The sequence below is a fragment of the Rhincodon typus genome, chromosome 38, assembly GCF_021869965.1.
Source record: "Rhincodon typus isolate 14 chromosome 38, sRhiTyp1.1, whole genome shotgun sequence".
Taxonomy (NCBI): domain Eukaryota; kingdom Metazoa; phylum Chordata; class Chondrichthyes; order Orectolobiformes; family Rhincodontidae; genus Rhincodon; species Rhincodon typus.
This window is the reverse complement of record NC_063369.1, coordinates 4,254,296-4,260,540: the sequence shown is the minus strand read 5'-3', so window position 1 is coordinate 4,260,540 and position 6,245 is coordinate 4,254,296.

The following is a 6,245-nucleotide window of genomic DNA, read 5'->3' as shown; positions in this document are numbered from 1 at the left end:
GTGAAGTGTGTGATGTGCTACCTTTTCTCAAAGACTGAGATTGTTGGGGACAATGTCAGAACATTCCTGCTCCCTCCAAGCCCAGTGGCTGCACTTCAATATCTTTAATGATTGAGGAAATTAGATGATAATGAACAGCAGGGGGTGACATGGAAGTGAACTCAAATTTGAAAACTTACTATTGTTTCGAATTTTGTTGAGTTCAGACATTATTTCCTCCTCCATCGATTTCACTCCATCTAACATTGAGCCTGTAAAACATATCAAAACACATCATCTGACAGCGAAAATATTATAACCGGACAAGATAAAACAGAGAATTTGAGACAAACTATTTCTTAAAGAGTGAAAAGATTTTGTTTCAAATTAATCAGACTTTATTTCAAATTTTCTCACCTCTCATGTCTAAACTCCTAATTTCAATTGTTCATCCTGAGGATTTGTCCATGGGAATCTCAGGAATTGCGATCATAACAGTTGGTCAGTGCATTGAGTATAGGAGTTGGGAGATCATGTTGCAGCTGTACAGGGCATTGGTTAGGCCAGTATTGGAATACTGTGCAATTCTGATCTCCCTGCTGTAGGAAGGACGTTTTGAAGCTTGAACGGGTTCAGAATAGATGTACAAGGATGTTGCCAGGAATGGAGGGTTTGAGCTATAGGGAGACGCTGAATAGACTGAGGCTATTTTCCCTGGAGCTGAGGGGTGACCTTATAGAGCTTTATAAACTCATGAGGGACATAGATAGGGTAAATAGACAAGGTCATTTCCCAGAGGTGGTGGAGTTCAAATCTACAGGACATAGGTTTAAGGTGAGAGGGGCAAGATTTAAAAGGGACCTAAGGAGCAACATTTTAACGCAGAGGGTGGTGAATGTATGGAATGAGATACCAGGGGGAATGGTGGAGGCTGGGACAATGACAACATTTAAAAGGCATCTGGATGGATATATGAATAGGAAGGGTTTAGAGGGATATGGGCCAAATGCTGGCAAATGGGACTAGATTTATTTAGGCTATCTGGTTGGCATGAACGACTTGGACCAAAGGGTCTGTTTCTGTGCTGTACATCTCTATGACTCTAGTTAACGTCTTCATGCCATCTCTCACCTCACCAAAAATAAACACTTGGAACCAGAACTGCCTACAAGAGCATTCAATGGGAGACTGGCTGATCTTGTCTCCACCTAGTGTTTCATTAAATGAGTGAAGACTGTAACAATCATAGAGATTGCTGAAGGAACTCAATGGGTCTGGCAGTGTCTACAGAGAGAGACAGAGTTAAAGCATCGAGTCCAGTATGACACTTCTTCAGAACTGTAAGCGATTGGTGACTGCTTTATGTCAGTGAAACTGAATGCAGACTGGGACACTACCTTGCAGAACACCTCTGCTCTGTCTGTAGGAATGACCCTGACCCCCCAGTTGTTGCCAGTTCAGTAAATCTCCTTAACGTTAACATTTCTGTCCTGGGTCTGCTGCAAGGATCCACTGAAGCACAGCACAAACTTGAGGAGCAACACCTCCTTTTCCATTTAGACACTTTACAGCCTCAAGGCTTCCATGATGTGGAGACGCTGGTGTTGGACGGGGGAGGACAAAGTCAGAAATCACATGACACCAGGTTAAAGTCCAACGGGTTTATTTGAAATCACAAGTTTTCGGAACACTGCTCCTTTGTCAGGTGACATCTGGTCAAGGTTTCAACATTGAATTCCACAACTTCGGAAGCAGACCACAAGCCTTCCATTTTATTTACATTCTCTTCACTCTCACCCCCAAATCCCCAACAGCTACATCCCATTAGTTGTCAATTAGCAGCAAGGATCCATTGTCTCCATTTCACGCCTTAATTTACACCCTTCTTGCATCCCTTTTTCTTTTTGTCTCCACTATTACCAACACTTTATTTAACCCTTTATCATTTGGACTTGTTGTCCACACCAGCCAACCTCTTTCTCCTCCTCTGCATCTGTCTGAAGTATCAAAAAGAATCTATTTTCCAACGCCTTCCAGATCTAATGACGGGTCACCAAACTTGAAACCGTACCTCTGTTTTAATCTCTCCACAGATGCTGCCAGACCTAATGAGTTTCTCCAGCACTCTCTGTACGTGTTTCAGATTTCCAGTATCCACCTTATTCTGCCCCTATTAGACTGACGTGTGTGATGTGCTACCTTTTCTCAAAGACTGAGATTGTTGGTGACATTGTCAGAACGTCCCATGGCCCTGTAAACCACGGCTTGTGTTCACTCAGAAAACTAGACATGGGAATGAACTGAAAATCTGGAGCACAGAATAAATTTCCTTCACATTGTTACTTAAGAGGACAACGGCCATTGTTATTGTTAGTTTAACCCTACGATAGAAACATGATTTACAGAACATGTAAGGACGTATCCTCCTAACATCTGAGTGACCAGGTCAGGGTGGGAACCAATCCATTGGGATGGAGATCCAGATAATGGGGTCAGAAACATCCTGAGAGAGATACTTGAGGAAAGAGGGTCACTAAAGGCTGACAGAGAGAGAGAGATAGAGACAATGTCACTGCTCCCTCCCCTGTTGGCCAGAGAATGGTGGGGAGTTTGCAAAACCTGACGTAAATCAAAAACAACTTTCAAAAACATTTTGAAAACTTGCTATTTTTTTGAATTTTGTCGAGTTCAGGCATTATTTCCTTCTCCATCTTATCCACTCCATCTGGTAACATTGAGACTGTAAAACATATCAAATCACATCCTCTGACTGTGGAGATTAATAGAACATAGAACGGTACAGCACAGTACAGGCCCTTTGGCCCACAATGTTGTGCTGAACTTTTACCCTAAACTAAGGTCTATCTAACCTCTACTGTTACCTTATACTATCATCCGATAATAACCCGACAAGATACCACAGGGAATTTGAAAAAAACCTTTTTCTTAAGGAGTGAGATTGATTTCATTACAAACTTTATTTCAATCTTTCTCACGTCTCATATCTATCTCCTCACTTCAATTGTTCATGCTTGAGGATTTGTCAAGAGGAATCTCAGGAATTGCGATGTCAGTTAACTTCTTCACACCATCTCTCACCTCACCAAAAATAAACACGCTGTACCCGTTGTGGCCTCCTCTACATCGGGGAAACCAAGCGGAGTCTCGGGCACCGCTTTGCAGAACACCTACGCTCGGTTCACAATAAACAACTGCACCTCCCAGTCGCGAACCATTTCAACTCCCCCTCAGACGACATGTCCATCCTGGGCCTCCTACAGTGCCACAACGATGCCACCTGAAGGTTGCAGGAACAGCAACTCATATTCTGCTTGCGAACCCTGCAGCCCAATGGTATCAATGTGGATTTCACAAGCTTCAAAATCTCCACTCCCCCTACCGCATCCCAAAACCAGCCCAGCTCGTCCCCACCTCCGTAACCTGTTCTTCCTCCCACCTATCCCCTCCTCCCACCTCAAGCCCCACCCCCATCTCCTACCTACTAACCTCATCCCGCCCCCTTGACCTGTCCGTCCTCCCTGGACTGACCTATCCCCTCCCTTCCTCCCCATCTACACTCACCTTTACTGGCTCCATCCCCGCCTCTTCGACCTGTCTGTTTCCTCTCCACCTATCTTCTTCTCTATCCATCTTCTATCCGCCTCCCACTCTCTCCCTATTTAATTCAGAACCCCCTTCCCCTCCCCCATTTCTGATGAAGGGTCTAGGCCCGAAACGTCAGCCTTTTTGCTCCTATGATGCTGTTTGGCCTGCTATGTTCATCCAGCTCTGCACCTTGTTGACTTGGAACCAGAACTGCCTACAAGAGCATTCAATGAGAGATTGGCTGATTTTGTCTCCACCTCGTGTCTCATTCAATGGAATGAACACTGTAACAAACATAGAGATTGCTGAAGGAACTCAGCATGTCTGGCAGTGTCTATGGAGAGGGAGAGAGAGAGAGAAACGGAGAGAGAGACAGAGTTAACATTTTGAGTCCAGAATGTCTCTTCTTCAGAATTGGAAAGGGTTGGAGACAACCTTATACTGGTGAGAGTGAAAAGAATCTATTTTCCAGCTCCTTCCGGTTCTGAAGAAGGGTCACTGGACCCAAAACATTAATTCTGCTTCTCTCTCCACAGATACTGCCAGACCTGTTGAGTTTATCTCGTGTTCTCCGTGTTTGTTTCAGATTTCCAACATCCATAGTATTCTGCCTTTATTATTTATGGTGTGCTATTTTTTTCTCAAAGACTGAGATTGTTGGTGACAACGTCAGAACATTCCAGAACATTCCCGCTCACTCAAGCCCAGCGGTTATACTTCAACATCTTGACCAAAGGTTGAGGAAATTAGACGATAATGGACAGTAGGAGATGCGGAAGTGAGAATAGGCGAAAACACTTCATGATAATCCCCAACACTGATGCCCCATAAAGCTGCATACTTAGCCCTTTACTATACTCCCTGTACTCTCACAACCATGTGACAAATTTCATCCTAACTCCATTAACAAGTTTGCTGATGACACCACTGTTGTAGGCTGGATCTCAAACAATAACAAGACAAATTGCAGGAGAGAGATAGAGTGATTGGAGGCATGGTGTAAAGACAACAATCTGTCTTTCAACGGGAGCAAAATGGAGGAGTTGGTCATTGACTTCAGGAAGCAAGGTGGAGGGCACGCCCCTGTCTCCATCAAAGGTGATGAGATGAAGGTGATCAAGGGCATCAGGTTCCTAATAGTGACGATCACCAACAATTTGTCGAGGTCTACCCAGGTCGATGCTATGGTCAAGAAAGAACAACAACACCCCTACTTCCTCAGGAGGCTAAGGAAATTTAGTATGTCCATAAAGACAATTTTTATGATGCACCATAGAAAATGTTCTGTCTGGATACATCACAGCTTGGTACGGCAACTTCTCTGCCCAGGACCGTAAGAAACCACAGAGGGTTGTGAACACAGCCCAGGCCATCAGGCAAGCCAACCTTCTATCCATTGACTCCATCTGTACTTCTCACTGCCTCAGGAAGGCAGTCAACATCGTCAAAGACCCCTCCCACCCCGGTTATAATCTCTTCCAAACTCTATCCGTCAGGCAGAAGACACAAAAGCTTAAACACACATACCAACAGATTTAAGAACAGCTTTTTCCCTGCTGTTATTAGATTTCTTAAACGGAATCACAGATTTTAAATTTAATGTTGATCTCACTCTGTGTGCACCTTCTCTGCAGCCGTAACATTGTATTCCTCGCTCTGTTCTATTACCCTGATGCACTTTGTATAGTATGATCTGCCTGTACTGCACACATAACAAAACTCTACACTGCTCTCCAGTACATTTGACAATAATAAATCAAACTGAATTGAAACTCTGGAGAACAGAATAAACCTTCTTCACAATGTTTCTGAGAGGAGAATGCCCATCATTATTGTAGCTTAACCCTACAACAGAAACATAATTTACAGATTACATGTCTTCTCCTCCCAATTTCTGCATGACCAGGTCAGGGTGGGAACCAATCCATTGGGATGGAGATCCAGAGAAATGGGTCAGAAACATCCTGAGACAGATACTTGTGGAAATAGGGTCACTAAAGGCTGAGAGAGAGAGAGACAATGACACTGCTTTCTCCCCTGTTGGCCAGAGAATGCTGAAATAAAGCAGAAACAACTTTCAATCATAGAATAGATGTTCATAGAATCCCTACAGTGTGGAAGTAGGCCATTCGGCCCACCAAGTCCACACCGACTCTCCAAAGAGCATCCTACCCAGACCCACCGGGCAATTTAGCACAGCCAATCCACCTAACCTGCACACCTTTGGACTGTGGGCGGAACCCGGGGTACCTGGAGGAAACCCACACAGACACGGGGAGAATGTGCAAACTTCACACAGTCACCCGAGGGTGGGATTGAACCCAGGTCCCTAGTGCTGCAGGGCAGCAGTGCTAACCACTGAGCCACCGTGTAACTAAGTTCAGTTGTTATTTCTCCCTGTTTCAATTTCACTCCATCTCGTAACATTGCGTGTGAAACATTACAAAATCATTGCGTAATAATGTAGATAGAACAACCTGACAAGATACACCAGAGAATTTGAAATAATATTTTTGTTAAGGAGTGAGAAATGTTTCAGATTAATTGGTTTTTGTTTCAGTTGCTCTTGTTGCTCACATCTAACTCCTCGCTGGAGTCAGCTTTGAAGATTTGATTCGGCGAATCACAGGAATTGCGATTATTTTAACAATTAACATCTC